This window comes from Ascaphus truei, chromosome 5 (assembly GCF_040206685.1).
Source record: "Ascaphus truei isolate aAscTru1 chromosome 5, aAscTru1.hap1, whole genome shotgun sequence".
NCBI lineage: Eukaryota > Metazoa > Chordata > Amphibia > Anura > Ascaphidae > Ascaphus > Ascaphus truei.
In genome coordinates this window covers 172439572-172464300 of record NC_134487.1, presented here as the reverse complement: position 1 = coordinate 172464300, position 24729 = coordinate 172439572, and the positions used below count along the sequence as shown (strand labels likewise).

At 45.8% G+C, this 24729-nt stretch overlaps 1 long non-coding RNA gene across 1 annotated transcript; it reads left to right on the top strand.

The window, feature by feature from the left end:
• Positions 1-1015: 1015 nt before the first annotated feature.
• LOC142494497 (uncharacterized) lies at positions 1016-9355 on the top strand. Its single transcript, XR_012801487.1, has 3 exons — positions 1016-1215; positions 2938-3068; positions 6182-9355. It is a non-coding gene; the product is annotated as an uncharacterized LOC142494497 (long non-coding RNA).
• The last annotated feature ends 15374 nt before the right edge of the window (positions 9356-24729 follow it).

The window sequence follows — 24729 nt, the reverse complement described above, 5'->3', positions numbered from 1 at the left end:
TCAATGAAAGGGTTAAGCATAATTGTATTATTATTTTTTGCAGAAACAGACTGCTCAAGAACACAAACACATAGCTGGAAAAAATAGAAAGATAACTTCACAAAATCATTGAACATCTATCTGCTGCGAATCATAACAGCAGAGGGGTTAAAGTAATGCGTATGCCAGCTACTATCTCCATACTATAGCTGTAAATAAATAATGTAATGGAAAGAAAGAATCCCTATAGATGCACACACTGATTGTCAGTCAAAATAATAAAGTTTTATTGATATATAGAAAACATAAACTGATTAAAACCTAAAGCAGTGCTAACCCCAGACACTAAATGGACATAATATCCATGTAATTACTGCCAGATAATCCTGTAGGGTAATCATACACCGGACACTACGTTCTAAGTCCTATTATAGGTGATACACACCTTATACACCTATAGACTACAAGTGGTCTGTACTGGTGGTGTGGAGTCAGTCACTTCACGAATAATATATATAGTGCCACTGAGATTGAATAGCCAGGGTCCGGCTGTGTATAATTGGTGAGCCAATGCGTGTTACTTGTCCACAGTATAATAGACCACTATTGCAAGTGACTCACACCTTATAACCACCTATAGACTAATTGGTCTGTGGTTATCTACTAGACAGTATACAATCTATGTAGAAGGTGTATATATGTGGACACAATGAGTGTCAGCTATAGCAAATGAATAAGGGGTTAATATATGTGTAGATCGCTGGGATGCCACACCATGTGTCGTGCAGCAGCTGCGTGTTACCTCATATGCCTCCTGGTAGGGGAGACACCGGGCACTCAACACACGTGAAGTCGGCTGATGAGCGTCTGATGCGGCTTAATACACACTTCACATTCAAGGCGTACTAATGCAGAACCCTTAGCCTTGCTAGTGGGATCCTTGTAGGGCGAAGAAGTTCCAAGCAGGAATTAAACGCGCGTCGGGTATGACGTCAGCGTGACGTCAGCAGCGCGACGGACAAACTAGTTGTCCGGTCACTCTTAGTACAACACTTGCTACTACCTAGATTAGAGCTAACTTTGATGTGGGCCCTACAAGGATCCCACTAGCAAGGCTAAGGGTTCTGCATTAGTACGCCTTGAATGTGAAGTGTGTATTAAGCCGCATCAGACGCTCATCAGCCGACTTCACGTGTGTTGAGTGCCCGGTGTCTCCCCTACCAGGAGGCATATGAGGTAACACGCAGCTGCTACACGACACATGGTGTGGCATCCCAGCGATCTACACATATATTAACCCCTTATTCATTTGCTATAGCTGACACTCATTGTGTCCACATATATACACCTTCTACATAGATTGTATACTGTCTAGTAGATAACCACAGACCACTTAATCTATAGGTGGTTATAAGTTGTGAGTCACTTGCAATAGTGGTCTATTATACTGTAGACAAGTAACACGCATTGGCTCACCAATTATACACAGCCGGACCCTGGCTATTCAGTCTCAGTGGCACAATATATGTTATGCGTGAAGTGACTGACTCCACACCACCAGGACAGACCACTTGTAGTCTATAGGTGGTTATAAGGTGTGTATCACCTATAATAGAACATAGAACGTAGAACGTAGTGTCCGGTGTATGATTACCTACAGGATTATCTGGTAGTAATTACATGGATATTATGTCCATTTAGTTGTCTGGGGTTAGCGCTGCTTTAGGTTTAATCAGTGTATGTTTTCTATATATCAATAAAACTTTATTATTTTGACTGACAATCAGTGTGTGCATCTATAGGGATTCTTTCTTTCCATTACACTACATGCCCTCATCCCTGATAGCACCACTTCTAGTTTCTACCTCAAAGCTATTGCTGAGCAGAGTCTCCCAACTCTCTCCCCCTCCCCTTGTTTACAATGTAAATAAATAATACCAATATATAATTCTCTCCCCACAGATCTCTGTAGGACTCCCTGTTAAATGAAACATCTTTATCCATAATGTTACAAATGAAAGTGAACATGTTAACAGAACTGTTAAATATGATAAAATAACTTACGCTAAAGCACTGGAGCATTCAACAGAGCTGTAAGCTGTAAGCAACAGTCCGATTTTATATATTTTTTACTTTCAGAGCTGGGAAAGTGAAGAAATAGAATAATACCGTGGGAACTTCTCAGTTCTGCAAACATCCACACTGTGCCCACTATCTTTAATGTAATTATTACAATTGCCAAAAATGATGACGTGCCCTAAAACTGCACCAACGTACAGTAACTGCTACATGGTATTGTGTCTGTGGTATAAACTCATTAGATTCCCAGTAGGAACTGCTATTACCCTCAGCCCAAAATCTAGGGGCGCATTATCAGAGTGGTTAAAGGGGTTTCACGACCAACAAATAAGATTTCATGGAAAAGTGTTGCCTTCTAACAGCTAGATTCAGGGCCGACCAACAGGGGGGCATAGCCAGTAATGATGTCTCGGGCCCAGTGAGTCCGGTGGCCTGGGCCCCACCAGTCACTTGTCACTATCGGTGCCATGTCAGAAAAAAACAATGCTTTTTATTATATTTAAGTTTTTTATTAAGTTTTCCAACAGTTGTGTGTGTGTGTGTGTGTGTGTGTGTGTGTGTGTGTGTGTGTGTGTGTCTGTGTGTGTCTGTGTGTGTGTGTGTGGGGGGGGGGGAGGGGGGATGCTGGGGAGGAATGGTGCGACACTACTGACGGGCAAATATTACATTATAAAAATACACAATGAATGACCAATGGCAAAAATAAGTAAATATATACATACATATACTTCAAATCAAATTATACCCCTCTGTATCTTATACTTTTTTGGTTGTCTCTTCCCCGGGCGATCCGAGAAACGGAGAAGTTCTCCACTGGAGAATATTGGACAATATATACAAAAATATATATGTTTTTTATCTTTCCATCCGCACGCACAGTAACGGCCTGGCTGGCACCGTGCGTGTGCCAAGGCTCGGCCGGTGTGGCTCCTCTGCAGCCGCCCTGGCCGTCCTCGATCCTCTGTGCCCCCTCCCCCACCCCCGGGACCTTCCAGCAGACCATCAACAAGGTAAGTCTGTTTAAAAAAAAAAAAAATGTATTGGGGGAGTGGGGTCTTGTTTATATGTATTGGGGGGGTCTTTTAAAAATGTATTGGGGGTGTGGGGGTCTTTGTAAAACATATTGAGGTAGTGGGGGGCATTTTAGAATGTATTGGGGGAGTGGGGGGCTTTTGAATATGCATTGGGGAGTGGGGGCTTTTAAACATGTATTCGGGGAGTGGGGGGCTTTTTAATGTATTGGGGGTGGGGGACTTTTTAATATGTATTAAGGTGTGGGGGTCTTATTTATATGTATTGGGGGGTGGGTGTCTTTTAAAAATGTATTGGGGGTGGGGGTCTTTCAAAAATGTATTGGGGGAGTGGGAGGCTTTTTAAAATATATTGGAGGAGTGGGGGGCTTTGTAAAACGTATTCAGGGAGTGGGGGGCTTTTTAACATGTATTGAGGAAATGGAGGGCTTTTTAATATGTATTGGGGGAGTGAGGACTTTATAAAATTTATTGGAGGGGTGGGGGTCTTGTTTATATGTATTGGGTGTGTGGGGGGCTTTTTAAAATGTATTGAGGGAGTGGGGGCTTTTTAATATGTATTGGGGGGAGTGGGTGGCTTTTTAATATGTATTGGGGGGAGTGGGGGTTCTTAAAATGTAATGGGGGTCTTTTAAAAATGTAATGAGTGGGGGGCTTTTTAAAATGTATTGGGGTTTGGGGGGCTTTTTAATATGTATTGGGGTGTAGGGGGCTTTTTAATATGTATTGGGGTAGTGAGGGGCCTTTTTAATATGTATTGGGAGCGGGGGGCTTTGTAATATGTATTGGGGAGTGGGGGGCTTTTTAATATGTATCGGGGGAATGGTGGGCTTTTTAAAATGTATTAGGTGGAGTGGGGGGCTTTTTAATATGTATTGGAGAGAGTGGGGGGCTTTTTAACATGTATTATGGAAGTGGGGGGCTTTTTAATATGTTTTGAGGGAGTGGGGGCCTTGATTATGTGTATTGGGGGGGACTTTAAAAATGGATTGGGGGAGTGGGGGCTTTTTAATATGTATTGGGGGTGTGGGGGCTTTTAAAGATGTATTGGGGGGAGTGGGGGGCTTTTTAATATATATTTGGGGAGTGGGGGGCTTTTTAATATGTATTGGGGGTCTTGTTTATATGCATGGGGGTGGGGTCTTTAAAAATGTATTGGGAGAGTGGGGATCTTGTTTATATGTATTGAGGGTGTGGGGGCCTTTTTAAAATGTATTAGGGGAGGGGGGCTATTTAATATGTATTGGGGGAGTGGTGGGCTTTTTAATATATGAATTAGGGGGAGTGGGGGCCTTTTAATATGTATTTGTGGAGTGGTGGGCTTTTTAATACTGTATGTATTGGGGGAGTTGTGGGCTTTTTAATATGTATTGGGGGAGTGGGGGCTTCTTAATATGTATTGTAGGAGTGGGGGCTTCTTAATATGTATTGGGGGAGTTGGAGGCTTTTTAATATGTATTGGGGAGATCGGGGGGCTTTTAAATATGTATTGGGGGAGTGGGGGGCCTTTTAATATGTATCGGGGAGTGGGAGGTCTTGTTTATATGTATTGGGGGAGTGGGGGTCTTATTAAAATGTATTGAGGGTGTGGTTTTTAAAAAAAAAATTGGGGGGAGTGGGAGCTTTTTAATATGTATTCGGAGAGTGGGGGTCTTATTTATATGTATTGGGGCTGTGGGGGGCTTTTTAAAATGTATTGAGGGAGTGGGGGGCTTTTTAATATGTCTTGGGGGAATGTAGGCCTTGTTAATATGTATTGGGGGGAGTGGTGGGCTTTTTAATATATGTACTATGGGGAGTGGGGGATTTTTTAATATGTATTGGGAGAGTGGGGGAGCTTTTTAATATGTATTGGGGGAGTGTGGACCTTGTTAATATGTATTGGGGGAGTGGGGAAGCTTTTTAATATGTATTGGGGGAGTGTGGGCCTTGTTAATATGTATTGGGGGAGTGGTGGGCTTTTTAATGTATGTATTATGGGGAGTGGGGGATTTTTTAATATGTATTGGGGGAGTGGAGGAGCTTTTTAATATGTATTGGGGGGAGTGGGGGCTTTTAATATTTATTGGGTGAGTGGTAGGCTTTTTAATATGTATTTGTGGAGTGCTGGCGTTTTTAATACTGTATGTATTGGGGAGTTGTGGGCTTTTTAATATGTATTGGGGAGAGTGGGGGGCTTTTAAAAATGTAATGGGGTGGGGATCAGGGTCTTTTAAAAATAAATTGAGGGAGTGGGGGCTTTTTAAAATGGATTGGGGGCTTTTAAAAATATATTGGGGTAGTTGGAGCTTTTTAATATTTATTGGGGAAATGGGGGTCTTTTTAATATGTATTGTGGGGAGTTTTTTTTAATATGTATTAGGGGAGTGGGGGACTTGTTGATATGTATTAGGGGTGTGGGGGGCTTTTTAAAATGTATTGGGGGAGTGGTTGACTTTTTAATATGTATTGGGGAAGTGGGGGGCTTTTTAATATGTATTTGGGGAGTGGTGGGCTTTTTAATACTATATGTATAGGGGGGAGTTGTGGGCTTTTTAATATGTATTGGAGGACGTTGTGGACTTGTTAATATGTATTGGGGGAGTCGGGTCTTTTAAAAAAATATTGGGGGGAGTGAGGGCGTTTAAAAATGTACTGGGGGAGTGGGGTTATATGTATTTTGTGGGGGGAGGGGATTTAGTGAGAATGGGAGAGAAGGAGAAGGAGGGAGTGTGTAATTGAGGAAAAGAGGGTGTAAGAGTGAGACTCAGGGGAGAGGAATACATGCGTGGTTGGAGGGGGGTTATTGAGGAAGAGGGAGTGAGACGGAGGGGGTGTTATTGAGGAAGAGGGAGTGAGACAGAGGGGAGAGAAATACATGGGAAGAGGGTGGGAAATAGAGGGGACTCGTGAGGTGTGAAATGGGGGGGGGCTGGCAATACCGCTGGGACAGGGTGCGACGGACGTAACTCTAGTCCTGGGAAATCTGTCTGCGGCCCTGGCTAGACTCTGTTGCAGACTATGAGATGTTAATGCTAAACATCCCAAATCACTGAGGCTCATTGTCAATCAATCAGTGAGTGGTGACATGTCTGCGATTTTCTTCCTTTTAGATCTACTGGATGGATCCTTCTAGCACTGAAGGAGTCAAAGTAACACTACGAATCTGACCTTCTCAGCACAGGACCCAAAAGAGCAATGTAGAAGAGACTGCAATAATTCTGTCTCTCCACTGCTGAACGAGCAGTAGGAAGTTATTACACCTTGTATCTATATAGCAATTTTAATTCCAAAGCGCTTTACAATTACACTTCAGAGGCAGTCATGCAGCCGCCTCTAGGGTGGAATCCTGGGCGCACATTTCTAAGGGGTCTCCAGGGCACCCTCAAGAGGAGGCGGGGAGTGAGCTGCAGTGGTGTAACTTTTGCCAATTACTCCTGGTTATCGGAAGCAAAACCACACTTTCACTAATATATGCACACACCTATTTTAGTGCTGTGGAAGCAAGCAATGCTATTTTGTTCATACTTATAAATATAGCAAACGTAATTATCTCCCTAATTTTACAGAATTAGCATCTCCTGGAATGAAGCACAATACCCCAACTTTTTTTAATAGAAGTTCAAACAATGGTTATAGGCATTGCAAAACAATTGTGTAGTGGCAGCCATCTTTAATATGACCAGCAACCGATACTTCACCTTTTCTTTTCAAAACTATGAACAGATGTAAAAAAAAAAAAAAAAAAAATCATAACTTTTTTTTGGTTCTTTTTTTAAATGCAATTTTGGACAGAGTAAGTGGTGCCGCTGCTGTAACCTCATTATACTCATGTTTCGCTGGCTATATTGGCCTTTGGGGAGGCAAAAACATGATCACTTATTCCTTGCGACGCCTGGTATCAAAATGAGACAGTAAAACTAGAACTGCTGAACTGCAGCAACCTTCACCGTGTAAGGATGAGATTCCAAAAATGAATCTATTAACCTAGCTAAAGTGTAGTTTAGATAACACTTAAAATGGAAAGTTGATGGCCCAGTACTAACTGTATGAACATAATGTTAGAGGAATGCCGTGTAGTGTCAGCAGGACACAGAATAACACAGAGAGATGGGAGTCTGCAGCTTGTACATTCCATTTCAGGTTTAAAGAAATGCATGTTATCCAGGTTTGGTACACACAATATACTCATTATGGGCATCAGCGCTGGCTGCAAAGTTATTAGTAGCTAACCTGCCTGTCTTTATTTTTGTAGCATATAGGATTTATCACTGTTAACTGCTTGGACACAATCACCTTTCACAATGAATTATTAAATTACCCACATAGTGCACAGACATAGGGGCATTGAAGACATAAGTATGAGCTTCTCCCCTCCATCTCAAGTCAGCTCTTAATGTCGGCACACTGATGACTACAGAATCACTCCTCTTCATACACTTGGAACTAGTGATGAGCATGGAACCCAAGCAGATGAGCAAGTAGCAAGAAGCTACTATCCACACCAGCAATATTCCCACTCCCTCTGCATAGGGGAGAGAAGGAGTGGCTAGCGGTCGGGGGCCGCAGGTGAAACACAAGAGGGCTGCATTTGCCCCCCGTGCCGCCTGTTGCTCATCCATGCTTATGCACATTGCAATGCGTACATTGCAAACAAGGATTCTGGGTAACAAAATGCAATTTAGCACATTTGGTGCATCACTTTAAGCATACAATCCATTGTTAACATGGATGTTTCCCTAGGGCCGTTGCCTGCTGTAATGCCCAGTATTTACAGGTAAGCCTACTACAAGGAAGAAAAGCATCAGAAAACCCATTCAGAGACAGCTTTTCTATCCTTTTGGACTCATCCGTTTGGGCATGGTCCCTGATTCAACAACGTGAAGCTAGTAGTGCCTGCAAACCAGACACAATATGGTTAAGGGCCTATTCACTAAACTTCTATTAGACACTTAACACTTTTTAAGTGCACTTCACAAGCAATCTTGCATGCCTTCACAAAGCTTCCACAACATGTCAAAATAGCTTGTAAATGGCTTTTCAATGATCGTTAGCATTCTTACTAGCTCAATAAATGCTGAAACTTGTATTTTTTGCCAGTAACTGCTATTCACAAAGCTCCAAGATGCAAATCGTGGGTTAAATACTCGCTTTATCATCAACTAAAGGGTGGTGAGATCGGATTCGCAATTTGCATGAGACAGAGTTTCTTTTATTTTTACTACATAGAATTGAAGTCGAGTGTCTCTGGAGCTGAATCAAATTCATTTCAGATCCGGAGACCCCCTGCTTCAATCCTAGATAAAAAATAAAATAACAGCCTAGCTTCATTACCTTAGTGGTTAACCGCTAAGGTGATTAAAGGGTTAAATTACCTTCACGGGTTACTACCGCTAAGGTGTTGAAAGGGTTAACCCCTCCCGCTACCCACCCAGGGGGCCTAACCTCCCACCATGGGGAAACTGCAACCTTCACCCCCTTTACCATCGACAAACCACATACTGCTGTTTAACGCCTTTATTACCTTAGGGGTTAGCCACTAAGGTAATGAAGATCGCCATGTATTTTTAAAAATATTTTACGTAGTATTCAAGCAGGGGGTAACCGGAGCTGAACTGCATTACTTTCAGCAGTGCACTGCAAAAATGAAGGGGCTAAGCACAAAAATATATAAAAAAAGAAATGTATTGAACTCGTGGCAACATGGAATGCAATATGGGGCAGGCAAACTCTGACGCGATTCAAACTTTACAGCGCTTTAGCAAAGAGTGGCTGTCCTTATGGGGTCTTGTCTGCTTAAGTAGAGATCTGCACCGGAAGTGGCACAGTGTGCACAACGACACATCAGCGGCATAACCGGAAACCAGCTCAGCAGGTGACGGTACATGAGATATCGCAGCGGCTCCCCCGGTCGGAGGTCAAAATAACATGAATATACACAACATTAAAAGAAAATATATATGTGAATGAACTATTTTGTGTGTATAACACAGTAATGTACATAGGATAAAAACAATTGCCCAGATATGTCTTAATTCTAATTTTTGTATATTGAATCGATGCTATTGGATCTGATGAAAGTTCTTATGGTATATCAAATATGTCAGAATTTTTTATATATAAGAATACATCATACAAACCCTACACACAATAATTCTCAAAGAAAAATAATAATCTTATATGTGTAAATAAATTATGTTGAGATATGTTTGCTCATAAATGACTATACACAAGCTGCAAATGAAATGTCACGATGAGGATACCTAAAAAGGCGAATGATTCTGATATCTAATGGGTAATGTACATATGAACATCAATAATAGGAAATCCTTGCTATCCCAAAACTAACGATGAAGGACGCAGATATATTGGTACTGTGCATTAAAGACTTGATTTAAAATAAAATCAGCTCCCAGTTAATGTTCATACCCATGGAATTGAGAGATCTAAGGGTGTAGATCCAGAACATTTCCCTGCGATTTAATAGTTTCTCGGTTTCTACCTCTGGTGGGTAATGGAATGTGTTCCAGAGAACTGAATGTGAATATGTCTATAGAACCCGAGGGACAAGCAGAGAAATGTCTGGATACTGGGTATTTCTCAATGTGTTTTTTGATGGATCTGAGATGTTCTGTAAGTTTGACTTTTAGCGGTCTAATGGTTCTCCCAACATATTGAGAAATACCCAGCATTCTGACATTTTTCAACATGTTCCTATGGTTCTTGTTACGCCGGTGCTGCCCGCAGACCAGACCCGTTCCTTTCACTGAGGTGAGGAACGTATAGAAGCACGCACCCGCAGCAAAGGGAGCGTGTCCGGAGTGTGGTGATTTTGGCGTTGCCAGGCCAGGTGTATTTCGCTAGCAATACTTGCCGGTACCGGTGTAGAAATGCCGTTGTCGTTGCCGTTAGCCAAGGTCTGGGATTGGAGAATACTGGAAGGTCGTTTGTCCAAGCAGGGGTCTAGAGCCAGAGAGAGACGTCCGCCAAGCCAAGTCGTAACCTGAGTGAATGAGAGAGAAAACGCCAGAGTAGTAATCCAAGTGAAAACTATGTCGAGCAATGAATGATAGGAAGGACTGGCATTATAAAGTGTGGCTGACCAATCAGAAGTGAAGGCAGACCTGGAGGACTGCGTGGAGCCATCCTGGATAGGTTCCCTTGATTGGCAGACAGGTGAGGACTCTTGTCTTGACAGGAGATCATATTCCTGTATTGGGGGCGGGTCTTCACTGCCAGAGCAGTGAATAAATTAACTTCGCCCGGCGCGCGCTGTTCGGGCGCGCGCCCGAGCAACATGGCGGCCGCGTGAGGTACTGCTGGAAACCGAGGACGCCGGGGAACCCCCAGAACCGACGGAGGTGAGTGGCGCTGGCGAGGTGTGCGCGCCACGGCAGCAGGAGGGAATATATCAGCAGAGGAACCAGGGCGCGGGCGCCGCGATCCCTGATTCCTCACAGTACCCCCCCCTTCAGGATCGGCCTCAGGACGATCCTTCCATGGTTTTGATGGAAACTTCTTACGAAAGCGTTTGAGGAGTCCTGGAGCATGAATATCTTTCAGGGGTACCCATGACCTCTCTTCGGGTCCAAAACCTCTCCAGTGGACCAAGAAGTGGACTTTACCTCTTGAAAGACGGGAATCCAGTAGAGCCTGTATTTCATACTCTTCGTTACCCTGTACCATCACAGGATCTGGTTTCGAAGTGTGATCCGGAAAGAGGCTACTAGAGATAAAAGGTTTGAGAAGTGAGGTGTGAAAGACATTCGGAATTCTCATGCTTTGAGGAAGTTGGAGTCGAAAAGAAACCGGATTAACCTGCTCCAAAATGGAAAAGGGACCCAGGAACCTAGGAGCCAATTTGAGGGAAGGCGTTTTGAGACGGATGTTCTTGGATGATAGCCAAACCTTGTCCCCGGGTTTGTATTCGGGTGCCGGACGACGGTGACGATCAGCCTGATTTTTAGATGTCAAGGATGCTTTTTGTAATGCAGATTGTATTCTGGACCAAGAGTCTTGTAGGAGAGCAATATGTTCGTCCACGGCTGGTACCCCAGAGGATTCTTTAGTAATAGGTAGGCGAGCCGGATGGAATCCGTAGTTGATAAAGAAGGGAGTCTCGTGGGTAGACTCATTCCTGGAAGAATTGAATGCGTACTCAGCCCAGATAAGTAATTCTGCCCAGTCATCCTGAGAATTAGAGACGAAGCACCTTAAGTATTTCTCGAGGGATTGATTAACCCTCTCGGTCTGTCCGTTGGATTGAGGGTGATATCCAGAAGAAAAGGAAGACGAGATACCTAGTCTCTTGGTGAAATTTCTCCAGAACTTGGAGACGAACTGGGAACCCCGATCGGACACGATGGATGTAGGAATCCCATGGATCCGGAAAATCTCTTTGGCAAAAATATCCGCAAGGGCGGGTGAGGAGGGTAATCCTTTGAGAGGGATAAAGTGTGCCATCTTGGAAAACCGATCTACTACCACAAGAATGGTATTCATGCCATTCGACCTAGGCAACTCCACAATAAAATCCATCGAAATGTGGGACCAGGGACGCTCCGGAATAGGTAAAGGTAAGAGAAGACCCTGAGGTTTCTGACGAGGAATCTTGTTACGCGCACATACCGGACAGGACCGTGTAAATTCCAGAATGGTTTTAGCCATATTGGGCCACCAAAAGGTACGACGGATGAGGTCCAAGGTTTTCTTGAATCCAGGATGCCCTGCCGAACGGACGGCGTGTCCCCAGTCCAGTATTTCAGGGATAAATTTGGGTTCCACATACAAAGAGTCTTTAGGAACCACAAGACCGGACGGGATGTTCTCTTGAGACTTGATGATCCTCTCCAGATTCTTGAATGCCACAGCTGCTAAGATTCTTTGTTTAGGGAGGATGGACTCAGTGGTTTTCTCTGATCTCTCTTCAGAAGAGTATTGCCGGGAGAGAGCATCCGCCTTGACGTTCTTAGTGCCGGGAATGTATGAGAGAACAAAATTGAATCTAGAGAAAAATAACGACCAGCGAGCTTGGCGAGGACCTAAGCGACGGGCATTCTCAATGTACAATAAGTTCTTATGGTCCGTAAGGATGGTGAATGGCTCTTTTGACCCCTCCAGAAGATGTCTCCATTCTTGAAGAGCCATTTTGACGGCCAAAAGTTCCCTATTGCCCACGTCATAATTCCTCTCTGCCGATGAAAATCTTTTGGAGAAAAACCCGCAAGGATGAAGTTTATCCTGAGAAGAAAATTTCTGCGACAGAACCGCCCCAGCCCCACAGTCCGAAGCGTCAACCTCTAAGGTGAAGGGGAAATTCGTGTTAGGGTGTCGAAGGATGGGAGCAGAGACAAAAGTTTGTTTCAGTGTCTCGAATGCCGTGACAGCTTCTGGAGACCAAGATGAAGGGTCTGCACCTTTTTTGGTCAGTGCCATGATAGGAGCGACAATGGTGGAAAAGTTGCGGATAAACTTCCGGTAATAATTAGAAAAACCCAAAAACCGTTGAACAGATTTGAGGGAATTGGGTTGTGGCCAATCCATGACGGCCTTTAGCTTCTCTGGGTCCATGGCCAAACCTTTGTTGGAGATGATGTATCCGAGAAAAGAAGTGGTAGACTGATGAAAAATGCATTTCTCCATTTTAGCAAACAACCGGTTCTCGCGGAGGCGTGAAAGCACAAACTTCGTATGGATGATATGATCCTGTAAGTTTTGAGAAAAAATAAGGATGTCATCCAGGTATACAATGACAAATATATTAAGAACGTCTCGGAAGATGTCATTGATGAAGTCCTGAAAAACTGCCGGTGCGTTGCATAACCCGAAGGGCATCACTAGATATTCGTAGTGTCCGCTACGGGTGTTGAAGGCAGTCTTCCATTCATCGCCCTCCCGGATGCGGATGAGGTTGTATGCCCCACGGAGATCCAGTTTAGTAAAGAGATTGGCCCCCTGAAGTCTATCAAAGAGTTCGGAGATGAGTGGGAGTGGATAACGATTCTTCACCGTGATATGGTTCAGACCCCGGTAATCAATACATGGTCTGAGAGTACCATCTTTCTTTTTGACAAAGAAGAATCCAGCCCCCGCAGGAGAATTGGAATGACGTATGAAGCCCCGCTTAAGATTCTCACGAATATATTCGTCCATAGCTTTGGTCTCGGGCAACGAGAGAGGATAAGATTTGGCTTTCGGCAAGGTATAACCAGGTACCAGATCAATCGGACAATCGTAGGAACGATGAGGAGGTAGAAGTTCAGACTGAGCCTTGCTGAAAACGTCCAAGAATTCGGCGTATGGAGAAGGCAACTCCCTCAGAGAACTTGATGTATTGGCTAATAGAAAGGATGGTTGCTTGATAGAGGAAAAGGGTTTCTCTGACCTTGACCTCCAGTTAATAGGGTTAGGAGACACCCAATCGATGAGTGGATTATGCTTCTGTAACCAGGGCAAACCAAGCGTGATAGGTGTTCCTGGGGCATGAATAACATCAAAACCCAGAGTCTCTTTGTGAGAATGAGTAGAAAGGGTGATAGGTCCGGTCTCTAAGGAGATATAAGCTGGGGTGAGAGGTCGATTATCAATCCCGACCAAGGCAACGGGAGAGTCCTTCCTGGAAAGCGGAATTTGATTTTGCTCAGAAAAGGTTTGATCTATGAAATTCCCTCCTGCGCCGGAATCGATAAATGCGGCAGTGGAGGTGCGGAAAGTCGGTCCTGAAAGGGAGACGGGAATAGTCAATCTTTTGGGAAGTTCCCTTCTGGGAGGGGGACAAGGAGATTCAGTACCCAGAGAGCGCCCCTTCGTACTCACTGGGCTTAGTCGTTTCCCGGAGATGGAGGATGGTTACGGGTACGCTGCTCAGAAGCTCCGCAATGATGGCACGATTCCCCAGTAGAGCGAAGTTGTCGTGACGGGACCCGAGGTTGCTGAACTCCAAGTTGCATCGGCTCTGGAGCCTCCAGCGCCGGTAACGGGGATACGACGGGTCTCTGGTTAGTAGAGAACCTGGAAAAGGAAGCACGGAAAGGCGTAGCCCGGGGAAGCTGACGCTGAGCGCGTCGTACCTGAAGGCGCTGATCCATACGAGAAGCCAGGATGATGAGATCCTCCAGTAACTCTGGCCTGGTGTGGGAAGCAAGTTCATCCTTCAGAGACTCCGATAGACCTTTCCAGAAGGCGGCGACTAAAGCCTCCTGACCCCAATGAGTCTCAGCTGCTACGGTTCTGAATTCCAAGGCGTATTGACCCACAGGCCGACGTCCCTGTGTAAGCTCTAGCAGGGTATCAGAAGCAGTCTCTTGACGTGCGGGGATATCAAAAACCTGTCGAAAGTCCCGTCTGAAGGCCGCGTAATCGCGGGTAATATCAGGGCGTAGTTCCCAGATCGGAGAGGCCCATGCCAGTGCATTACCTGTGAGCAGACTATATACGTAGGCTACCTTTTTCCGGCCAGTAGCATACAGCTGGGGAGCCATCTCGAACTGGATCTCGCACTGGTTGAGAAAGCCACGACAGGTGTGTGGATCCCCTGCGTAGGGCCTTGGAGCCGGAATCTTCGGAACTGAAAATGAAGTGGAAGATAAGTCAGGCTGCGCCGGGGGTGCAGCCGCAGGCGGAGCCTGTAAAGGGCGGTCCGATACCTGTTGGGAGAGGAGAGCCACTTGATCCGTTAAGGCCTGTATTTGTTGGTACATGGCCGTCATCATAGAGTCCACAGTCTGGTCTGCGTCTTGTGGGCTCGACATAATGTTACGCCGGTGCTGCCCGCAGACCAGACCCGTTCCTTTCACTGAGGTGAGGAACGTATAGAAGCACGCACCCGCAGCAAAGGGAGCGTGTCCGGAGTGTGGTGATTTTGGCGTTGCCAGGCCAGGTGTATTTCGCTAGCAATACTTGCCGGTACCGGTGTAGAAATGCCGTTGTCGTTGCCGTTAGCCAAGGTCTGGGATTGGAGAATACTGGAAGGTCGTTTGTCCAAGCAGGGGTCTAGAGCCAGAGAGAGACGTCCGCCAAGCCAAGTCGTAACCTGAGTGAATGAGAGAGAAAACGCCAGAGTAGTAATCCAAGTGAAAACTATGTCGAGCAATGAATGATAGGAAGGACTGGCATTATAAAGTGTGGCTGACCAATCAGAAGTGAAGGCAGACCTGGAGGACTGCGTGGAGCCATCCTGGATAGGTTCCCTTGATTGGCAGACAGGTGAGGACTCTTGTCTTGACAGGAGATCATATTCCTGTATTGGGGGCGGGTCTTCACTGCCAGAGCAGTGAATAAATTAACTTCGCCCGGCGCGCGCTGTTCGGGCGCGCGCCCGAGCAACATGGCGGCCGCGTGAGGTACTGCTGGAAACCGAGGACGCCGGGGAACCCCCAGAACCGACGGAGGTGAGTGGCGCTGGCGAGGTGTGCGCGCCACGGCAGCAGGAGGGAATATATCAGCAGAGGAACCAGGGCGCGGGCGCCGCGATCCCTGATTCCTCACAGTACCCCCCCCTTCAGGATCGGCCTCAGGACGATCCTTCCATGGTTTTGATGGAAACTTCTTACGAAAGCGTTTGAGGAGTCCTGGAGCATGAATATCTTTCAGGGGTACCCATGACCTCTCTTCGGGTCCAAAACCTCTCCAGTGGACCAAGAAGTGGACTTTACCTCTTGAAAGACGGGAATCCAGTAGAGCCTGTATTTCATACTCTTCGTTACCCTGTACCATCACAGGATCTGGTTTCGAAGTGTGATCCGGAAAGAGGCTACTAGAGATAAAAGGTTTGAGAAGTGAGGTGTGAAAGACATTCGGAATTCTCATGCTTTGAGGAAGTTGGAGTCGAAAAGAAACCGGATTAACCTGCTCCAAAATGGAAAAGGGACCCAGGAACCTAGGAGCCAATTTGAGGGAAGGCGTTTTGAGACGGATGTTCTTGGATGATAGCCAAACCTTGTCCCCGGGTTTGTATTCGGGTGCCGGACGACGGTGACGATCAGCCTGATTTTTAGATGTCAAGGATGCTTTTTGTAATGCAGATTGTATTCTGGACCAAGAGTCTTGTAGGAGAGCAATATGTTCGTCCACGGCTGGTACCCCAGAGGATTCTTTAGTAATAGGTAGGCGAGCCGGATGGAATCCGTAGTTGATAAAGAAGGGAGTCTCGTGGGTAGACTCATTCCTGGAAGAATTGAATGCGTACTCAGCCCAGATAAGTAATTCTGCCCAGTCATCCTGAGAATTAGAGACGAAGCACCTTAAGTATTTCTCGAGGGATTGATTAACCCTCTCGGTCTGTCCGTTGGATTGAGGGTGATATCCAGAAGAAAAGGAAGACGAGATACCTAGTCTCTTGGTGAAATTTCTCCAGAACTTGGAGACGAACTGGGAACCCCGATCGGACACGATGGATGTAGGAATCCCATGGATCCGGAAAATCTCTTTGGCAAAAATATCCGCAAGGGCGGGTGAGGAGGGTAATCCTTTGAGAGGGATAAAGTGTGCCATCTTGGAAAACCGATCTACTACCACAAGAATGGTATTCATGCCATTCGACCTAGGCAACTCCACAATAAAATCCATCGAAATGTGGGACCAGGGACGCTCCGGAATAGGTAAAGGTAAGAGAAGACCCTGAGGTTTCTGACGAGGAATCTTGTTACGCGCACATACCGGACAGGACCGTGTAAATTCCAGAATGGTTTTAGCCATATTGGGCCACCAAAAGGTACGACGGATGAGGTCCAAGGTTTTCTTGAATCCAGGATGCCCTGCCGAACGGACGGCGTGTCCCCAGTCCAGTATTTCAGGGATAAATTTGGGTTCCACATACAAAGAGTCTTTAGGAACCACAAGACCGGACGGGATGTTCTCTTGAGACTTGATGATCCTCTCCAGATTCTTGAATGCCACAGCTGCTAAGATTCTTTGTTTAGGGAGGATGGACTCAGTGGTTTTCTCTGATCTCTCTTCAGAAGAGTATTGCCGGGAGAGAGCATCCGCCTTGACGTTCTTAGTGCCGGGAATGTATGAGAGAACAAAATTGAATCTAGAGAAAAATAACGACCAGCGAGCTTGGCGAGGACCTAAGCGACGGGCATTCTCAATGTACAATAAGTTCTTATGGTCCGTAAGGATGGTGAATGGCTCTTTTGACCCCTCCAGAAGATGTCTCCATTCTTGAAGAGCCATTTTGACGGCCAAAAGTTCCCTATTGCCCACGTCATAATTCCTCTCTGCCGATGAAAATCTTTTGGAGAAAAACCCGCAAGGATGAAGTTTATCCTGAGAAGAAAATTTCTGCGACAGAACCGCCCCAGCCCCACAGTCCGAAGCGTCAACCTCTAAGGTGAAGGGGAAATTCGTGTTAGGGTGTCGAAGGATGGGAGCAGAGACAAAAGTTTGTTTCAGTGTCTCGAATGCCGTGACAGCTTCTGGAGACCAAGATGAAGGGTCTGCACCTTTTTTGGTCAGTGCCATGATAGGAGCGACAATGGTGGAAAAGTTGCGGATAAACTTCCGGTAATAATTAGAAAAACCCAAAAACCGTTGAACAGATTTGAGGGAATTGGGTTGTGGCCAATCCATGACGGCCTTTAGCTTCTCTGGGTCCATGGCCAAACCTTTGTTGGAGATGATGTATCCGAGAAAAGAAGTGGTAGACTGATGAAAAATGCATTTCTCCATTTTAGCAAACAACCGGTTCTCGCGGAGGCGTGAAAGCACAAACTTCGTATGGATGATATGATCCTGTAAGTTTTGAGAAAAAATAAGGATGTCATCCAGGTATACAATGACAAATATATTAAGAACGTCTCGGAAGATGTCATTGATGAAGTCCTGAAAAACTGCCGGTGCGTTGCATAACCCGAAGGGCATCACTAGATATTCGTAGTGTCCGCTACGGGTGTTGAAGGCAGTCTTCCATTCATCGCCCTCCCGGATGCGGATGAGGTTGTATGCCCCACGGAGATCCAGTTTAGTAAAGAGATTGGCCCCCTGAAGTCTATCAAAGAGTTCGGAGATGAGTGGGAGTGGATAACGATTCTTCACCGTGATATGGTTCAGACCCCGGTAATCAATACATGGTCTGAGAGTACCATCTTTCTTTTTGACAAAGAAGAATCCAGCCCCCGCAGGAGAATTGGAATGACGTATGAAGCCCCGCTTAAGATTCTCACGAATATATTCGTCCATAGCTTTGGTCTCGGGCAACGAGAGAGGATAAGATTTGGCTTTCGGCAAGGTATAACCAGGTACCAGATCAATCGGACAATCGTAGGAACGATGAGGAGGTAGAAGTTCAGACTGAGCCTTGCTGAAAACGTCCAAGAATTCGGCGTATGGAGAAGGCAACTCCCTCAGAGAACTTGATGTATTGGCTAATAGAAAGGATGGTTGCTTGATAGAGGAAAAGGGTTTCTCTGACCTTGACCTCCAGTTAATAGGGTTAGGAGACACCCAATCGATGAGTGGATTATGCTTCTGTAACCAGGGCAAACCAAGCGTGATAGGTGTTCCTGGGGCATGAATAACATCAAAACCCAGAGTCTCTTTGTGAGAATGAGTAGAAAGGGTGATAGGTCCGGTCTCTAAGGAGATATAAGCTGGGGTGAGAGGTCGATTATCAATCCCGACCAAGGCAACGGGAGAGTCCTTCCTGGAAAGCGGAATTTGATTTTGCTCAGAAAAGGTTTGATCTATGAAATTCCCTCCTGCGCCGGAATCGATAAATGCGGCAGTGGAGGTGCGGAAAGTCGGTCCTGAAAGGGAGACGGGAATAGTCAATCTTTTGGGAAGTTCCCTTCTGGGAGGGGGACAAGGAGATTCAGTACCCAGAGAGCGCCCCTTCGTACTCACTGGGCTTAGTCGTTTCCCGGAGATGGAGGATGGTTACGGGTACGCTGCTCAGAAGCTCCGCAATGATGGCACGATTCCCCAGTAGAGCGAAGTTGTCGTGACGGGACCCGAGGTTGCTGAACTCCAAGTTGCATCGGCTCTGGAGCCTCCAGCGCCGGTAACGGGGATACGACGGGTCTCTGGTTAGTAGAGAACCTGGAAAAGGAAGCACGGAAAGGCGTAGCCCGGGGAAGCTGACGCTGAGCGCGTCGTACCTGAAGGCGCTGATCCATACGAGAAGCCAGGATGATGAGATCCTCCAGTAACTCTGGCCTGGTGTGGGAAGCAAGTTCATCCTTCAGAGACTCCGATAGACCTTTCCAGAAGGCGGCGACTAAAGCCTCCTGACCCCAATGAGTCTCAGCTGCTACGGTTCTGAATTCCAAGGCGTATTGACCCACAGGCCGACGTCCCTGTGTAAGCTCTAGCAGGGTATCAGAAGCAGTCTCTTGACGTGCGGGGATATCAAAAACCTGTCGAAAGTCCCGTCTGAAGGCCGCGTAATCGCGGGTAATATCAGGGCGTAGTTCCCAGATCGGAGAGGCCCATGCCAGTGCATTACCTGTGAGCAGACTATATACGTAGGCTACCTTTTTCCGGCCAGTAGCATACAGCTGGGGAGCCATCTCGAACTGGATCTCGCACTGGTTGAGAAAGCCACGACAGGTGTGTGGATCCCCTGCGTAGGGCCTTGGAGCCGGAATCTTCGGAACTGAAAATGAAGTGGAAGATAAGTCAGGCTGCGCCGGGGGTGCAGCCGCAGGCGGAGCCTGTAAAGGGCGGTCCGATACCTGTTGGGAGAGGAGAGCCACTTGATCCGTTAAGGCCTGTATTTGTTGGTACATGGCCGTCATCATAGAGTCCACAGTCTGGTCTGCGTCTTGTGGGCTCGACATAATGTTACGCCGGTGCTGCCCGCAGACCAGACCCGTTCCTTTCACTGAGGTGAGGAACGTATAGAAGCACGCACCCGCAGCAAAGGGAGCGTGTCCGGAGTGTGGTGATTTTGGCGTTGCCAGGCCAGGTGTATTTCGCTAGCAATACTTGCCGGTACCGGTGTAGAAATGCCGTTGTCGTTGCCGTTAGCCAAGGTCTGGGATTGGAGAATACTGGAAGGTCGTTTGTCCAAGCAGGGGTCTAGAGCCAGAGAGAGACGTCCGCCAAGCCAAGTCGTAACCTGAGTGAATGAGAGAGAAAACGCCAGAGTAGTAATCCAAGTGAAAACTATGTCGAGCAATGAATGATAGGAAGGACTGGCATTATAAAGTGTGGCTGACCAATCAGAAGTGAAGGCAGACCTGGAGGACTGCGTGGAGCCATCCTGGATAGGTTCCCTTGATTGGCAGACAGGTGAGGACTCTTGTCTTGACAGGAGATCATATTCCTGTATTGGGGGCGGGTCTTCACTGCCAGAGCAGTGAATAAATTAACTTCGCCCGGCGCGCGCTGTTCGGGCGCGCGCCCGAGCAACATGGCGGCCGCGTGAGGTACTGCTGGAAACCGGGGACGCCGAGGACGCCGAGGACGCCGGGGAACCCCCAGAACCGACGGAGGTGAGTGGCGCTGGCGAGGTGTGCGCGCCACGGCAGCAGGAGGGAATATATCAGCAGAGGAACCAGGGCGCGGGCGCCGCGATCCCTGATTCCTCACAGTTCTATAGACACATTCACTTTCAGTTCTCTCAAACACAATGCGTTACCCACCAGAGGTGGAAACCGAGAAACTATATTAAAACGCAGAGAAATGTTCTGGATCTACATGTGATGGTGCTCGTCTCCAATCAGGAAGCAGCCCACAAGACTGAGGTAGGGATGCCAATTAACCAACCAAAGCCCAGGGACAGAGTCCTGTTACAGTATCCGTGGTCGGTAAGCAGGCACAGGGTCAAGGCAGGCAGCAGTTGTACAGAATCCAGGCGACAGACAAAATGTCAGGGCAGGCGGATGGCAGCAAGGTCGGGGTCACAGTCCGGGGTCAGCAACAGGAATTCCAAATGAACAGGGAAACCACCAGGATAGACAAGCCACAGCAACAGGCTAGCCTCTGGAACAGGGAAACCACAGGGATAGGCAAACCACGGGGACTGGCAAGCCACACGGTAGGCTCAGGAACAGGGAAGGCTCAGGAACTATACAGCCCATGGTGGCCAAGAAAAAAGGGAAACATATACAATGCTCAGGCAGGGGCTGGGAGTCACTGGTTGCTATTCAAGCCCTTGAACAGGTGCAGCCAATATAGCAGGCTGCCAGTAATAAAAATGTCCACAGCAGCCAGGAAATGCGGGTTCCACCCAAATCCTGGACTGGAACCCTTACACTACACCCTTAGATCTCTCCATCACTACACCCTTAGATATCTCCACCCAATGGTATGAATATTAACTGGGAGCTGAATTTTTTTTAATCTAGTCTCTAATGTACCAATATATCTGCGTCCTTCATCGTTAGTTTTGGTCCCTTTGGGACAGCAAGGATTTCCTATTATTGATGTTCATATGTACATTACCCATTTGATATTAGAATCATTCGCCTTTTTACTGTAGGTATCATCATCGTGACATTAATACCATTTAATTTGCAGCTTGTGTATAGTCATTTATGAGCAAACATATCTCAACATAATTTATTTACATATATAAGATAATTATTTTCCTTTGAGAATTATTGTGTCTAGGTTTTATGTGATGTATTCTTACACATAAAAAATTCTGATATATTTCATATACCATAAGAACTTTTGTCAGATCCAATAGCGTCGATTAAATATATAAAAATTAGAATTAAACCATATATCGGCCATTGTTTTTATCTTATGTACTTTAATGTTTTATACATACAATCTATTTAATTCACATAAATATTTTCTTTTAATGTTGTGTATATTCATGTTATGTTGACCTCCGACTGGGGGAGCCGCTGTGCGTCATCTCATGTACCGTCAGCTGCTGAGCTGGTTTCTGGTTCCGCCGCTGATGTGTCGTTGTGCGTGCTGTGCCACTTCCGGTGTGGATCTCTACTGAAGGAGGCAAGACGCCATAAGGACATCCACTGTTTGATAAAGAGCTGTAAAGCACAAACGTGTCTGTTCTGACTCAAGCTCACTATGGCAAGTGAGTAGAGTCAGGCAGCTTAACTCAATCCCATATATCAAACAAGGGAATCTTCATATTTGCTGAAGTGTTTATTTTGGGCAACAACAATACAAATAAAAAGGGAAAAGGTACTGAAGGAAAACACTGGAGCATGGGAGCAATGAAGAGGAAAGGGAGCTAGCAAGGCAAGGGGGATACTGCTAGGTAAATAGGGTGGCTTTGGTATCAGGGATAGGTGATTGCTCCAAGATGGCTGCTGGATTTCAAAGAAAGCATGTGAGCCTACACAAGCAAGAAATACGTCAGGGTGCTTCTAGGAGCCTACAATCTAGGAGTCTGCCTGTGATCCCCAAACCTCCTCCACCCATTCTTCAACTGTATATTGTTACAAGTTGCATAGGACACAAATACAAGGGTCTGTGCTCCAGCATTTATGAGATATTTCTCTCATATTTCACAAATAAACACTGAGATCAGATCATTGTATGTGTAAGTTCCCTAGTATTTGCGATTTACGGGGTATGGGAACAAATTCAATTGATTCCCATTGCCAGCATCTTCCATATCATTCACAGAACTGGAGACACACACACACACAATGCAAGTATAAAATGTAATATTATTTAAACTAAAGAAGCAATTCCAGCCACCTTGTCTAACCTCTGCTATGCTATTGATAGGCTGTCTATAGCCGCTTTGAATGCAAAGTATCATCCACTACTACCAGGGGGTAGATCTAAAGTTCACAGGGAATCTGAATATCTAGCAACAGTCTGTTACGAAAGTGGTCCTAGATCAGCGGTTCTCAGCCCTTCTTGAATGGCGACATCCCTAGATTACATTTTTATTGCATATGGTTCCCATGCTGATTTTATGCAACACTTCCTATAGTATTCTAATTCAACTTTCTTCTGGGAAATAACTAGAATTCTCTACTTACTGGTGCTGGCTTTGAAGGATAGAATCTGACAATTTGTCTGTATTTATATAGTGCCATCCAGGTACATAGAGATATACAGCAATACTACACAAGATCATATTATAATACATAATGCAAAAAGGGCTTCAGGCATAAAACAATAGGAAAGGAGTCTGCCCCGAAGCTCTTGCATTATAAGTGATATTTTCTGGCTTTGCCAGTTAGTGCACGGACACAATGAAGCCCACCTGAATTTGGGTTTCTTGTTTAAAAGTCTAATTTCTTTTCTCCTTTTAACAGTGTCAGCTTCTGATTTTATACTCATGACACAGTTGGCTATGGGTCAGAACATTAGGTTGTCATTGTCAGAACACCCTGGTTGATAATGACAACTGTACAGCAAAAACTATAACCAGCTGTCACTGGAAAGGGTGGAGGTGACTGTCAATCTTATGTGCTCCATCTTAATGATAAGGTAATCCAATTTATTCACATCCCCTCCAAGTCAAATACTGTAGCCAAGTAGAAAGACATGTAAAATAACAAGGTACTTCAAGTTACAACATTCAGTGAAATGTAAAAAAAAAACTTAAAAAAATGTTTTATATTAAAAAAGAATATATATTTTATATTACTTTATGTGAGTGCTCCACAGAACATCACATCACGTACTTCCAAGGACAGACACCAAGAAAAGACAAGGCGCACCAGGGTTTAATGAAAAGAAATTTAAAATCACAATAAACTTATACAATAGACTTACACAATAAAGAATGGTAGTACAGCACAACGCTCCATAGCTGGGTCCCGTCCTATCAAAATAGTTGGAGCAGGGGAAGCCAGGGTAGTCATGTGATCATTATCCGAACTGGCATGCACGCGCCAAATTTTCTTTAAAGGCAACCAATGTATTCACTCCCCGTAAACAGGATACAATTGCAGTGAGTCACCATGAAAGAAAAAATGGTCCAGCAATACTGCCTCTGCGATATCTTTAAAGAATATTTGGGTGTAGAAAGAAAACACTTACTCTTTATACACCGGGAGGGCAGAAGCCTAATTTAACAGGGTCACCCCTGACTACTAATCTGCCCTTCGCCTGGAAGTAAGTCCTGGTATAGGCAGGCCTTGCCAGTAGTTATCATGGGGCTTTCCCTATGGTGCTGCACTTGAGTGACAGCAGTGGGTGGAACATCCTGTTGTAGCATAAAGGCAAGACTACCCTAAAGTTACAGGTTGTTCCTTCCCTCTGAGGAAGGCAGGTCACATGACTGGGAGCCTTAGATTAGGGCCTACCCATGTGCTCTTCCCTATGGGGAGGAGTTAGTGTGAACCAATACCTCTGCCTCCACTAGGGAGGTGGGGAAGAGCAAGGTCGGTTGTGGGTGCCCTTGGCCTGTAGTCACGGTCCAGGGATCAACTCCAGTGAGAGCTGATCTAAGGAGACTGTACCTGGCAGAAGACTGCTGCGTAGCTGTTGGTTGCTGCAAAGTGTGTAGTAATAAACCGTTCCTATTTGCAATATACCTCCGGCCTGGTGTGTGATCTAACTTGGGGGAGTGGTATAAGTTCTACCGTGGGAGATCATCTCCATATTCCTGGAGCCTACGGCAGATGGAGGCGCTGCACTGCTAAGTATTATGAGGGGTATGAACCCCAGAAGCCTGTTCCTATGTCCCAATGTCATCGCGGACGACTCAGCCTTCTTGTTACCAGCAGGTAAGCACCACAAACAACCTGTATTGGCCCCTATTTGCGATTGGGGTGGG